The sequence below is a fragment of the Panthera leo genome, chromosome B4, assembly GCF_018350215.1.
Source record: "Panthera leo isolate Ple1 chromosome B4, P.leo_Ple1_pat1.1, whole genome shotgun sequence".
NCBI classification, from domain to species: Eukaryota; Metazoa; Chordata; class Mammalia; order Carnivora; family Felidae; genus Panthera; species Panthera leo.
The window spans coordinates 51200805-51216330 of NC_056685.1; the positions used below are offsets into that span (position 1 = coordinate 51200805).

At 35.5% G+C, this 15526-nt stretch overlaps 1 protein-coding gene and 1 pseudogene across 8 annotated transcripts in view; one reads left to right on the top strand and one right to left on the bottom strand.

Moving 5' to 3' along the window:
* The window catches only part of PIK3C2G (phosphatidylinositol-4-phosphate 3-kinase catalytic subunit type 2 gamma), a 347337-nt gene that overhangs the window by 136515 nt on the left and 195296 nt on the right, over positions 1 to 15526 (top strand). The window lies entirely within an intron of this gene.
* LOC122223935 lies at positions 1107 to 9263 on the bottom strand (annotated as a pseudogene).

Consider the following 15526-nt stretch of genomic DNA (forward strand, 5'->3'; position numbering starts at 1 on the left):
GCCAATAACTAATTTGTGGATAAATAAAATGTGGCCCATCCATACAATGTAGTATTATTCAATAATAAAAAAAGGAATGAATACTAATACATGTTAAAACAAGAATAAACCTTGAAAACATTATTCTTAATGAAGGAAGCCCATCACAAAAGACCACATATTATATGATTCCATTTATAAGAAATGTCCAGAATAGGCAAATCTATAGATACAGAAAATAGATTAGTGATTGCCTAGGTCTAGGGGAGGTTGGGGGAAAAGAGGGTTGATTGATAATGAACATGAAGTTTCTTTCTGTGATTATAGTTACACAACTCTGGGAATATGCTAAAAACCATTGAACTTTACACTTTAAGTGAATTGCATGACATTTGAATTATATCTCAATAACACTATTAAAATTTGAAAATAATAATTGTAAAGTTAAAAATAGAGGTATGAATCTCTGTAATATCCAAAGCATAATTTTCTCACCAGACAATATAACAACTTTCTAGTTTCTAAAGCATAAGCCCACTTTATTGGGTGGCAGGGGATTATTATTGTTTTACTAAGACAGATCTTGGTCTATTTTAAAGATATTTAAATGTGTCGATGAATACTTTTTTTATAAAGTTTATAGACTATTAGAAAAATCTTTTTTTTTCAATACCCACATTTTTAAACTTTATCAAAGCTTTTTGATCTTTTTTTCTGAGGTAAATAGGTTGTTGCTCTGACATAACAAGAATCAGGAATTCCCATCAAACAGATTTCATTATGTATAAAGTATATACCAGAAATAGGCAGATCACACACGAATATGCTTTCAGTCAACATAATTAGTAGCTATTCCCTCAAGGGGTAAACCAATAATTAGCCAAATGTATATTCAGGTGCAAATGTACAATTAAGGGAAAATTATTTTAGATCCTAAGTGTCCTATGAATGTTAAAAATGACCTAGCTCCTGCAACAGCTGTATGAAAGCTGTAGGTTACAATTTTCATGTCAAAGTAGCTTCATATCCCATCTCTTGAGTTTAGTATTGCATAGCAAAGGACCATGCTGAATATCATGTGAAAGATTACGTGATTCCAATACCAATAAATTTTGACGACTTAAAACTTAATTAACACTGATTATGGTCCCAGTCTCATCCATATATTGCTTGTGCCGTAGAAGCGCTTTCAGCTCTGTGGGTTGGATCTCTTCAGAGCTTTTGTTTCACAGCACTGAAATGTTGAGTGGAAGGTACTGACAGCCCTATTTCCTTTTTCATTCTCTGTAAGGTAATAGTTATAAGCCTCCACACACATGGTCTGAGCACGTCCTATAGCTACACCCTTGCCTATAAAAAACAAATATTCCAAAGGTTACTTCAGCAGCAAATATCACCTCTAGGCAGGTAAAAATGCTGAGCACACAATGCAACTGTCTCATGGCTTCTAGCACTCGAAGAAGCTCACAACTGTTATCAGGACCCCTGTTCCAACCAACACATAGAGCCTCATGTAGAATTACTCTGGTGACCCCTTCTCTGGTAAGAAATTCTTCATGGTGTCTCCAAACCAAAACCATAGTCCAAAAGCAAAGACAGCCAACCCCATCAGCCAGGAGAGAAGGTTGAAACCAAGCAGTAAATACTTGATGTACCACGGGCACCTCAGGGGGGCACACCACGCTGCTCACCGCTGTGACAGCACTCTGAGTTCCCAACCCCATGCTGGCTCTGGGAGTCATGGGAGCCTCTTATAAAAATCTTTATCAGAATGAAGCCTATAATATTGCTTAGTTGCTTGTAAAATAAAAGGATTAATATTGCTTGTAAAATGAAAGAATTCACTAAATAGACTTCAATATTCTCTGATCCCTGATAAATAAGCATAATTCTGGGGGTGCCTGGGTGACTCAGTTGGTTAAACCTCTGACTTCAGCTCACGTCATGATCTCATAGTTCATGAGTTCTAGCACCACATTGGGCTCTTGCTGACAGCTCAGAGCCTGGAGCCTGCTTCGGATTCTGTGTCTCCATCTCTCTCTGCACCTTCCCTACTTGAACTCTGTCTCTCTCTCTCTCTCTCAAAAATAAATAACATTTTAAAAAAAGCATAATTCTGCTTATAGTGAGCCTTCTCTACCTGAACAGAAGCTGAAAATCTATTTGACTCAATGTTTTATTTTTTTTTTAATGTTTATTTATTTTTGAGAGAGAGAGCTTGTGCTCTGAGAGTGCACATGAGCTGAAGAGGGGCAGAGAGAGAGACAGAGGATCGGAAGTGGGCTCCATGCTGACAGCAGAGAGCTGGATATGGGACTTAAACTCACCAACTGTAAGATCATGACCTGAGCGGAAATAGAAAGTCAGATGCTTAACTGACTGAGCCACCCAGGCACCACCTCAGTGTTTTAAAAATAAAGATCAAATCTTTACTTAGTGCTACTTAGTACCATCTAATTTTAATATCCACAATAACCCTATGAGGCAAATCTGATTATTATTCCAATTGTACCTATGAGGAAACTGAGGCTTATAGAGATTAAGTTGTCCAATGTTACACTATTAAATTGAGGAGTTCAAGTTAAATCCAGAGATTTAGAGCTTGAAATATTTTTAATTTTTTTACTTTTTAATTTACATCCAAGTTTGTTAGCATATAGTGCAGTAAGGATTTTATGAGTAGAATCCAGTGATTCATCCCCTACATATAACACCCAGTGCTCATCCAAATAAGTGTTTTCCCTAATGCCTCTTGCCCATTTAGCCCATTCCCCCACTCACAACCCCTCCAGTAACCCTCGCATTGTTCTCTATATTTAAGTCTCTTATGTTTTATCCCCCTCCCTGTTTTTATATTGTTTTTGCTTCCCTTCCCTTATGTTCATCTGTTTTGTATCTTAAATTCCACATATGGGTGAAGTCATATGATATTTTTCTTTCTCTGACTGACTAATTTCACTTAGTATAATACACTCTAGTTCCATCCATGTTGTTGCAAATGACAAGATTTCATTCTTTTTGACTGCCGAGTAATACCCTGTTGTATATATATACCATGTCTTCTATACATATTCATCTGTCAGTGGACATTTGGGCTCTTTCCATACTTTGGCTATTGTTGATAGTGCTGCTATAAACATTGGGTTTAGAGCTTGAAATCTTAACCACTATTCTTATAGCCTTTCTACATACATACTCTAGGCTACTTACATATTAATTTTTTGATATTTATTTATTTTTGAGAGAGAGAGAGAGAGAGAGAGCATGAACAGGGGAGGGGCAGAGAGAGAGAGGGAGACACAGAATCCGAAACAGGCTCCAGGCTCTGAGCTGTCAGCACAGAGCCCCACGGAGGGCTTAAACTCAGGAACTGTGAGATCATGACCTGAGCCAAAGTCGGACGCTTAACTGATTGAGCCACCCAGGTGCCCCAAGGCTATTTACATATTAAATATGCAAATAAAACTATCTTAAAATAGTCTTATTATAGTAAATAGCAGTACTTAACCATCTTGTCATGCTTGGATGTTTCTACTTCACTGTGTAATTTCTTTTTTTCCAAACAATCAGATATTTAGAGATTATAGGGACTGGTTTCAAAGTAAAGTGTTGTTTATTGAGCATCATTCAGGAAACTTATTAGAAACTTGATTTATATGAACATTGGACAGTTCCTTATCATGCACCAAAGAAGGTCACTGGAAAGGTTAAAATATTTCCATTGCACTCATTCTATGACTCCCACTCTCTTTAACTGAACCACTAAAAAAAAACCTTGAGGACAAGCTGTTTCCAAAAATGAACCTTTCAACTTCTCTAAATTCAAAAGCTGACTTTTCTGAGAACAAACAGTTTGTGCTTGTTAAGTGAGTTGTCAGAGTGAGGTCTTCAGAGATCTGTATTTTTTCTCCTTTGAATAGTTTATTTTTCCAATGGTTTAACCTCTTGAGAACTGGTGTGCTCCATTTCTAGCTCAGAAAAATTTTTAATATTTCTGTTTGTTTAATCCCATCCAAAGATTCACCATCTCCTTTTGGTTTATTTTTAGCAAGAGACATGTTGAGATTTAATTTACCTAGCGTAGGCCATAGGGTGTTAATATTTCCACTACTGAGTGCCAGCAGTATGCTCACTGGGTACTGATATTTCCATTAGAGAAGGCAGTGCTGTCAGAATACCAGAGACCAAGGGCGAAGGTCTGTGGTTCTTGGCAGATGGTTGCTATTTTCTTGAACTCTGATGCACAGGCATAACTATTCAACTGCTAATAGCAAGCAGAAATTACCCAAGGAATTAAAAGACAGTTCAAGGAAAGTATTCATTTAAAAATAGCAACTCTGAACTGGCATCAGAGGATTACATCAGAAACTTAAATAAAAATTTGACAAGGTACCAGAACTTGCCATCCCACATGATGTAAAATTATTATTTTGCGGGAAGAAGAACAATGCTTAACAGGCAGTGCCTTAGCTTCCAAAATCAGTTTCCTTGGAAAAATGTTTCATAAACATGTTTGCACAAAGCCATTACATATTTTATTGTAGGGATTAATTTATAATAAAGACATTTTTGACTAGCATTGCAAATTGGTACTATGGAATATGGAAGAGAGAGGCAGTTATAACTTCCACATAGACTAAATAGTTAAGTGATTGATAATGATGTATCTTTCCCATTTATAGATTGACACACATATGTGTACTTGGAAATTGACCTGCAATGAATCAAGGAGACTGAATAGTAAGACATAGTGGCTATCCCTAAAAAACAATAAGAGAAAAATACTTATGCTAAAGACTGCCCCACAATATACTCCATACTATAATCAAAGTTTTAAGTGCTATATGTGCCCAAAGGAGAGAGAGGCAAATTCTTTCTGAAAAAGTAAGGAAATCTTCACAAAGGAATTGAAAGCTGAGTTGAAATATTCATAGTAATTTACTGAGTGGAGAAGACAGGAAATGGCCTTTCTGGAAGAAAGGCTAACATATGGACAGTTATGGAGTTTCAGAGAATAGTGAGTAATCCTATGTCATATTAGAAGGGAATTGTACTGTGAGACAAGACTGAAAAGGATAGGTTAGTTAGGATGTTTTAGGTCTCATGAGCCAGGTAGTTACTACTGACGCATTTCTGCAGGCCATGGAATTTTGTGAAGAATGGAAGTCATAGAATCAGATTTATATTATACAAGGATAATTCTGGCACCAATGTGAAGGATGAACTAAAAAAAGACAATGAGAGCAAGGATATTAGATAGATGTCAAGTATTGAAATAGTGCATTTGAAAAATGATCTGGGCGTGAAAAATAGTGGAGTTCCCCAGAGCAGATCTGAGAAACATTTCAGAGGAAAGTGAAAAAAAGAGAAGAGATAAGGAAGAATTTGAGCTTTCCGTTTTGGGCAAATGATAGAAAACTATATTGTTAATCAAGACAAGGGTTACAGAAAAAAGAAAATTTAGGTGGTGTAAGATATAGAGTTCTGTTTTTGGACATGTTGCATAGTTAGAAACCTGTGGGACAGGGGCGCCTGGGTGGCTTAGTCAGTTAAGCGCCGACTCTGGCTCAGGTCATGATCTCACAGTCTGTGGATTCGAGCCCCACATCAGGCTCTGTGCTGACAGCTTAGAGCCTGGAGCCTGCTTCAGATTCTGTGTGTGTCTCGTTCTCTCTGCCCCTACCCCACTCGAGCTCTCTCTCTCTCTCTCCCAAAAAATAAAAACACATTAAAACAAAACAAAACAAAAACCTGTGGGACACCTAGGAGAAGGTGACCAGTATACAGTTGTATATTCAGATCTGAAGCCTAGCAGAGAAACCAAAGCTTGAAAAATAATATATGAATTATTGGCTTGAAAGCAGTAATTGAAGCCAAGAAGTAGAGGCACTGCATGTATGTATGTGGAGGAAGTAAAGAAAGAGGCAAAGATGGAGCCCCGGAGAGTAGCAACATTTTAAGAGCAGCATAAAGCAAGCAAAGCTGGAAAAGGCAACAGGAAGAATGACCAAGAAGTCGGAGGAGAGCGAGAAAGGGGTAGTAATTTAGAATTCATAAAAAAAGGTTTTCAAAGTCTTCAAAGAAGGGTTAAATAAAATTAAGTCTAAAACCAAATCAATGGATTGAAAAATGAGCAGTCACTGATGGTATTAGTGAGAGCAGTTTTAATACTGTAGTAAAATTGGATGCCATACTTCAAGATCCTAAAGAGCAAATGGAAGAAATAAATTAGATAATTGTGACTCTTGAAATAAGACTGATGGGAAAGGCTTTGAGGTTTGGGATTTGTATGCTTGTTCAAATAAAATAGCTTCAAGCATGTTTACAAATTGAGTTGAAGGATGCATGAAGGGAAGATCCAAAAGTAGAGGGATGGGTGAAGTAGCAAAATGAGATGGTACCAACAGCCACTAGCCTGGAATAAAAGTACAAATGGTAATTTTATCCGAGGAAAGGAAGAGAGTAACTTCTTCCCCTCAGGTGGGAGGCAAGGAAAAATATGAATACAATTATAGATAAGTATGAATGCAGAAGAGAAAAATGTGGAAGTTTCAATATTTTCTCTATGAAGGAAGAGTCAATATTCTTCTGATATACTTAGAATGAGAAATGTGGTATAGGATAAACCCAATATACCTTGTATAAATATCTTGTCTTTGTGCACTTTTAGAAAGTTTCTGGTGTTGCTTCCAAATTTCACAGTTGACAGCAAAAACTTTGAAATCAGACGAATCTAGCTCTACTGCTTCGTAGAGCTTATTACCTGAATGACCTTGGACAAATTTCCTTATCTATAAAGCAGGGATAATAACATTATGTACCTATTATGATAAGGTACTTATGAGACCATTCAATAAAATTCTACCAATCATCTTTATCATTACTATCCTCTTCAACATAATTACATCATTTAGAGTTTTCAGAGTCTTTCAATACCAAACTGTAAATATCAATAAATCCATGGGAATAATTTCATTTCAATTAAGTTTCAATAAGTTAAATTTACTTCTTAAAATGTGAAAGAATTAGCAGCTTAATAATAAATAATTCACAACTGAATGACAAAGCTTACAAAGCATTTTCACGTTACATGATTTGTTCTACAAAACAACTTCTTTAATATTATTAGCAACATTTACAATTACCCCGATTTTATTGATCCCCATTTTACAGAAGAAGAAATTGAAGCCAAATTTGTCTGCTCATTTACTCAATGGATATTTACTGATGGCTTATTCATGTAAGGCACTTCATTTGGCCCTACAACTAGCATAATGCACAAAAAAGAAATATAATCCTGCCTTTATGGAGCTGCCATCTACTGGAGGTGGAGAGAAATAGGTCATGCCATATTATAAATGTAAAATGGCAGGTGTTCTAACAGCTCTGAATGAAAGGTACATGGTTCTATGAAAGCATGTAACAAAGGAACCAAACCTTTTCTACAAAGTGGGAAAAGTCTTCCCTGAGGAAGTTTGAGCTCAGATCCAAAGGATGAGTGGGAATGAATTGATGAAAGGGAAGAATAAGAAAAGAGTTTCTGGGAAGAGGGGATCCATGAAAGGGCCCTGGGGCAGAAACTTAATTCAGGAAGCTGAAAGAGAGCCAGCATTCCTGGAGTCCAGGGAAGAAATGTATATTGTAAGATTAGCAGATATGTTAAGATAGAGCGAGAACTGGTGTTCTAAGGACATCTAAACAGGACCATGTTGAGCAAGTTGATCTTTATTCTAGTAGCATTGGGAAAGGACAAATGGTTCTAAGTGAGGGAATATTTTGAACAGATTTGCATCTTTTAAAGATCACTCTGCCTTCTGAGCGAAGCATAAATTTGGTGAGAGAAGCGAAAGTAAATGAGGCAAGACAGTTAGGAAGCTATAGAAGTAGTCCAAGTGTCAGAGGATAGGAAGTCAGCCTTACAAGGGTGGTAGTGGTGATGTAATAAAATGAACGGAATCAGAACATTTAGGAGTAAAAGTGAGAAGATAGGGGAAGGGCAGTGAAAAAAGGAGGATGTCAAGGATTACTTCTAGGTTTCTTTATAATGCAAGTAGGTAGAAAATGGAAACATTTGCTAAGAGGGAGCACTCTGGGTAACAAATAGATTATAGATTAACCTTCCCATTCAGGTTGGGATAGATTAGCTTTGAGATGTCCTTGAGATAGCCAGTGATGGTTCAAGGGAAAATCTAAGAGAGAGAATACAATTTGGAAATCATCCACAGAAGGATGGGAATTAAGTCAAGGGTATAGATAAATTTGCTTAAAAAGAGAGAGAAAGTGTAAGCTAGGAAAACAAGATCCTTCATATTTAAGCTCAAAATCCCTCATTCTTTTCCATAACATCATGCTGCTTTTGCATGTAATGTTAAATCCATCCAAACACAAAATTTCTACATGGTGCCTTCATTACACCAGTTGCTTTATGCAGTGCTTTTCTAAGCTTGTCTGTAAGTAAAATCAAAGTGTAAACATATAGAACAAAATCAATAACTACTCTTTAAGTATAAATAAGTGATTAATTAATACCATAAACATACAGTTAATTCCCAATTTCTATATGCAAATCCATAGACTATCCATCAGGAAATATCTCTGCACAGTTCCAAATATCTTTGGATCTAGGATTCATACTTATGCCTACTGGGTCATGACTGGGACAATATCCCTATCCAGTTAGATAAATTATACTTCTCCCTATTATGTATCTCTATTGATCCATTTAGAATGCACTAAGTAAAATAAATATTTTCAGGCCTGTCTTGTGGATTTCATGTAAGTATATATGACAATACCTAGTCAAAAGATAAAAAGGTCGTGCTAGAAGTACTATAGAAAGCCTCCTGGCCTAGTGTTCTGGGTATTTGGATTCCAGTTTTAGCGCCACTAACAAATGGCCTTGAGCAAACAGCTCAAACTCTGACTTTTAGATTCTTCATCTGTATAATTAGGAGATTGAACCAGGTCTCCAAGTTTCCTTGAATTCTAATATTCTGCAATCATGTGAAAATCCTTGAACGGACATGAATTATTCAGTGGGTAGAGATTTACAATCATCTTAAAGAATCCTTATTCCCCACTTTCTCTAGAAAGAAATTTCTTCTGTCACATCTGATCATTTTTAGTACTAGAAAAATAGCAAATACATTCATATTGACATTTTCTTCCAAGATGATGCTGAGTGTGTCATCAGACTCAAAACCTGCTGGAGAAACTGTTCTGTACTTCTGATAGTTTTCTAATTCTAACCTGACATTGCAGCTTTTAACTGTGAATAGCCTCATGGCATTCTGCATGAATTCTTACTGTGTATTCTGAAGTCTGACATTTCTGTTACACTTAAATTTGATCTCAGATTTCTTTGCTTTTCATTTTACCCAAAGTTGATTTTTTTAAAGGTTGGCATTTGTTACGTCACATTTGGCTTTTCCCCATCACTTCAAGAATTCTTTGAGCCAGATATTGACCTTGTATCATTTTTCAAACTAGAAAAAGAACAACAAAAGAGAAAAACAAGATACGGGGAGAAAATGAGAAAGGAATAGAAGTCACAAAATAACTAGTCAGATGGAAGAAGTTGAAAGGTGTATTTTTCTGTGAAAATTTCACTTCATGATGTCACTGTCCCTTTTGAAAATTGTTGGGATCCTTGGTGATGTTCCTATAGCCCTCTGACAAGGGTTGTAAATGATTGAGGGAAGAGAGGAGGAATGATGTTTCCCAAATCTGAGTGTTGGTCACATGACTTCAAAGCCAATTTGTCATTCAGGGAAAAGATAAGTTGATGTACTTCTGTCTTCAAAAGAGACCATAGGTACCGATTCCTTGACTTATGGGCCCACAACAATAACTCATGCCAAAACTATGTTCTCAAAATTAGGTTTGCAATCCCCGAAGTGCTTACAGGGGTGTTGCTAGGTCAAGATTATTTCCATAATAATTCTAATATGTCACTTGCCTTTGTCACATGCATTCATTCATGGGTGTAGAGTGTTTTCTGACATGCAGTATTACAACAGATTTAATACAGAAACAGATAGGGGAATCTAGCTGTCTTCTATTAAGCCAGACATTACAGATACTTACAAAAATCTAAAACAGTATCACTCTTCTCTCTAAATATTTTCTTTATTTTTGAAAACATAGCGATTTTTCATAGGAATATATTGTTTATGTTAACATGTAAAGGGGTTATTGATGTTACTTTAAATGAATTGATAAATATTTCTTAAATGCCCTGGTTTTGTTTCTGATATGGAAATTCTTGATAGATATAACTCACATAAATGAGAACTCTTTGGTATCTTCTATAATTTTTAAGAGTGCTGAAAGGGTCTTGAGACCCAAAACAGGAGAACCCTAAACACTGGTCAGTTTCTACTTCCAGCTTGAACTAAAGAGTTATTACATATTTGATACTGTTACTTTCCTGCCCACATAAGGATTACCCTTCCAACTTAATCCTCTGCTTGACTATAAACCTTGTGTTTACACTGTTGGCGAAATACAGATTTGATATTTCCCTAAAGTTCCTTTGAAAATATTTATCTTGAAGTTGCTTTCATTTTACCTAATTTTTTCACCTTTGAGTTTTTAACCATGTCTTAGATTCTTTTATTAACTTTTATAATCCTAGTCTTCAAGGAGTATTTTTTCTTTGTGTTTAAATGAACTCATTGGACAATGGACCATGTGCAATTTTTAAATGCTTCCTTAACAATTATTGTGCAGAGTTATATTTATCTTAGCTGTGGTATTATGTCCTTTTACAGAAGGCAGAGGCTCAATTGTTAGCTCAATTTAGAGGAAACTAAACACTGAATAGATAGAATCACTGCTCATGAAACTCATATCAAACTGAATAGTAAGCCAGTCTGATGTTTTGCTTTTGATCAAAATTGGTTTTGCTCCCCTATTCAGACATGCTTGGAAAGTAAATTAAGTAACCTAAAGTTACTTAAATGAACAATTAAAAAATGATGAATAACCTTAAAGAGGTGATTACTTCACATGAATTCCTGTTACACCTAATTTTAAAAATTCATAATAAATGAAAATTCCTTTCACTTTACATGATCTCCTCTCCAACAAGTAATAGAATTTTACTGACCTTGTATCTTTTTAATATCTCAAATCTGATAGATCACCATTTATTACATTGTAAATGGTCTATTTTCTGTATGAATATAAGCAAGTTTCTTACAAATTTAAATAAATAAGGACCTAGTTAATATCAGCCTGATGAATCTTCTAATGATACTTTTGTTTCTTCCCCAGACTCAAGGTATCATATCCGTGCCTCAAGTAATTAGTAGTCCCAAGGTTAGCAGAATCACTAGAGAGTGGACCCTGCTTTATTATTGGCAGGCATTATGTATACTTTTCAAGCAAATCAGGTCATTGGAAAGTACAATAGCCTGGCTTGTGGAAAATTCAAAATAAGTTGTAGTTCTTCTGTCACATGTGACATTTCAGTCTGTAAATATCACATGACAGTCAGAAAATATGGGTAGCCCTCACCTCATTGAGGAATGTGTTACTGAGCATGAAATGCCAATAACTATATCCCATGAGAATGTTTAAACAATTTCAGACAACATCACAGGCAAGAAATGCCAAGATTTGTGGAACATATTTATCCATTGATCTTTGCCTGAGTTCAGGGCCCTGAAAAGGTATCAAGCATAAATTCTGTAGAGGCAGAGATCCCTGTTTGGACCTATTATACTAAAGAAAATTTTAAATCAGACAAAAAGTATACTTGTTCTTTTACACAATGATGTTTACTCTTAAAGGGACATATGATTTTGAGCTTTTTTCTAGTACTGATAATGAACTTGTACTTATTCAAATATATTCATAATTATTTAAATGAGCCTTAATTTTAAAAAATCCTTATATTTTAGTAACCAATGTAACATTACGTAAAGTTTGAAAAACTTTAAAAAAAATAAGCTTAAAAAAAGAAAACTAAAGTCATCTGTGAAATTTAGTATTAATATTCAGGTATTTGGTATTAACTTTTTTATTTTTCTCATCTTTTTGTCAAGCCTATGGAGAAATATGCACACTTTTATGTACATGCTGGTATTATACTACATACATTTTTCATAATATTTTCATATCATTAAATATTCTTTGAATATTTTTAGACTACATATATTCTACCATATGGTCATAGCTTAGTTAACTTTTTATTCTTAGACATTTGTGTTATTTCCAATTACACATATCCTTATACATAGCTCTGATTATTTTTTTAGGATAAATTCTCAAAAGTAAATAGTTAGATCAAGGAATAGTCACATTAAAAATTTTTTTTAATACATTCTGCTACATACTGCCAGCAATGTATGAAGGGGCACATTTCCCAGGAGCTCCACTAACACTGCCAACATCTCTTTTAATGTGGCCAACTCTTCCTAAAATAAGCAAATGAAAGTTATATTTGGATATGCTTTACTGTTGTTTGGCCTTAGTTACATCTCAGGATGTCATGTGGTTAGCTTCTTAGCAATTTCTCCTCCAATTTCGTTCTAAACTAAATGCAACAGTAGTGAATAAAAAGATCCATTCCTTTCCATTAATGTGTAAAAATGTTCTTTCCAGCATTTTTACATATTAATACAAATATATAATTTTTCTTTTTGAGTGTATAGATGTTGCTAGGGTTTGTTCTATTCCTGAAAAAGTCTGAAAAAAAAAATACATCCTTCTTCTTTGTTACCTTCAGATTTGTTTTTTTCTCACTCTTTTGAGAGAAAACAAATTAAAACACCCCTGGAACTTGTATAAGTGGTATTTTTGAGTTAAATCTATTGCTACCAATGTAAATTATTTCAGAGAACAGCAAGATAAATGGGCTCAATAGTATGATTTTTCTCATTATTATCATCACAATCAGTGCATTTTTATTAATGACCCAACACGTATGGAGCATGGTGCTAAATCCTAAGTATTAAAAAGAGAGTATAGAACAATTCTTATCTTCAGTTGATTTATTCACTAGTTGAGAATGATGGCACATATATAAAAACGATAAATTCTAATAAACACTAGCATATCCTAATTGCCCAATGGAGTCAGCCAGTCAATGCCCTTAGAGTTCAGAGAAGTGATTAGTAAACATTGGGGTAGTAACCTTTAAAAGCATTTGACCACATTTTGAAGGAACTCAAACTCTGAGAAGAGAAGCTGTTCCACGTGGGGGTTACAGTGCTCACAAAGGTGAGAATGCATATGACATTTTCAGAATAAAAATAATCAGTGAGTCAGCCAGAGCAATTTATTCAGTATTACAGTAGGAGAAAAATCTCATGTTTGGCTAGCTTTGGCTATCTAGATAAGCAGTATGGACCTAAGAGAGGCCCATTGGAAATAGAAAACCATTTAAAGTTTTATAACAAGTGAATTTAGAAATAATTTAGGGAGGAGGCACCTGGGTGGCTCAGTCGGTTGAGCATCCAACTTGGGTTCAGGTCATGATCTGGCAGTTTGTGAGTTCAAGCCCCACATCTATCTCAGGCTCATTGCTGTCAGCCTGTCAGCGCAGAGCCTGCTTCTGATCCTCTATCCCCCTCTCTCTGCCCCTCCCCTGCTTGTGCTCTCCCCAAAAGAAAAGGATATTTTAAAAAGAAATAATTTAGGGAAATTTTTAAGGTATTACTATGAAAAATATTAATACCAGCATGGGATAATTATGGCCTAGACTAGCTAGATGCAGAAGAAACTAAAAACAGGCATAATGCTAGAGCCATTAGGATAGAAAAGTCCACTGAACTTGGCAACTGATTAGATATAAAGATAAGAGACTACTAGGAGCTTATTATTCAACTGTGCTTGTATCAGGGATTTATAATGAATGAGCCTGCCCTCAACCAAGTACATAATATAGAATCCCACTGAGAAGAGTGTGATAAACTCTACAGGAGGCTACAAAGTAGCTGAAACAGCTTTCCAGGTAAATCAGCCCTTGAGTTTTGACTTCAGAGATCAGTTGAATTTTGCCAGATGGGAAAGGGGGGGGAAATTCGATGAAGAGGGCAAAAGAGGGGAAAATATGACTCGAAATTTTAGATCTACATGATTGGAGAAAGATAATAACACAAACCATGATAGAAAAGTCTAGCAGCAGAGATGTTTTAGTTGGGAAGAAAATTCAGTTTAAACATTCTTCAAAAAAAAATATGTACAGGATGTTCACCAGTCTGGAGGCATTTGGGACATCTCCATGAACAAAACAGGCAAAAATTTTCTGCTTTCATGGAGTTTACATTCCAGTATATGGAAATAAATACACAGTTAGAGGTATAGTGTTCACCAAAGAATTTTGTTTCATTGTGATGTTTGTTTCTTTATTTCTTTCTGTTTTCATTCGTACCAATAATATAAAATACACACAAAAGAAAGAAAGCATGGGTGACTAGTATCTGACTTAAGTCATCACTTAGGCTGCAAAATGTTCCAGGTAACTCTTTCCTCTAAGACTTCAAACTGTCCTCAAACTGACCTTGATGTCTACAAGCTTCAGACAAACGGCTTAGTAATTGAGAGCAATAAATTTGAATCAATCACATTTAGTTAGGAGGAAGTAGTGTAAGTGTGCTAAAACAAGCTGACCTTCTAGCTTTGCATTTTTATTGCACCCTTTCTGCTCTTCATCTGCACTTGATGTTATGGTGGGATCTTCTGATCTTACCAGTACTTCAGAAGATGTGTCTGGACTACAGTTCTTACTAGGTCTTACTGCTAGATTGCTCAAAGGGAGAAAATTATAGGAAAAATATTTGCAGGTCAGAAATAAGGGTTTTGAGTGACTAACCTTGGAAGTGAAATTTTTGTTGCAATTAAAATGCTCAGTTTAACTTAAGAAAAACTATGTAAAACATTACATTTATGCATTACATTTCAAGCTGCTATCAAGGACAGTTGAGAGATATTAAGTAATACCAATTTTTTTCTTGACACTGTAGCTGCATAGTATTCATTTCACCCTTCAGTAACCTAATATGCTGAAAAGAGACTGGACATTAAAGACTTTAAAAGTTTCCTGATCTCCATAGTATTGGGAGCCAATCTTCAGAACTCTCTCCTGATTGGTTGAAAGCATTCAGTTTGTTTCCATACAAAAAGATTTTTGGCTTTTGTTTATTTATTTATGTACTTGTTTTTTCAATCAGTTACTGTAAGTAGTTCCTTCAAGTTTTTTTTTGTTGTTGTTGATGTTTTTATTTATTTTTGAGACAGAGAGAGACAGAGCATGAGCAGGGGAGGGGCAGAGAGAGAGGGAGACACAGAATCTGAAGCAGGCTCCAGGCTCTGAGTTGTTGGCACAGAGCCTGACGCGGGGCTCGAACTCACAAGCTGTGAGATCATGACCTGAGCTGAAGTCGGACGCCCAACCGACTGAGCCACCCAGGTGCCCCGTTCCTTCAAGTTTTAAATTATTCATATTGATTTTTTTCTGAAAACATATTTATTTAAAATTAATTTTTCTCACCAAAGCCCCAGTTATATCTAATCATGTCAAAGCAGTATGTCAAAATCA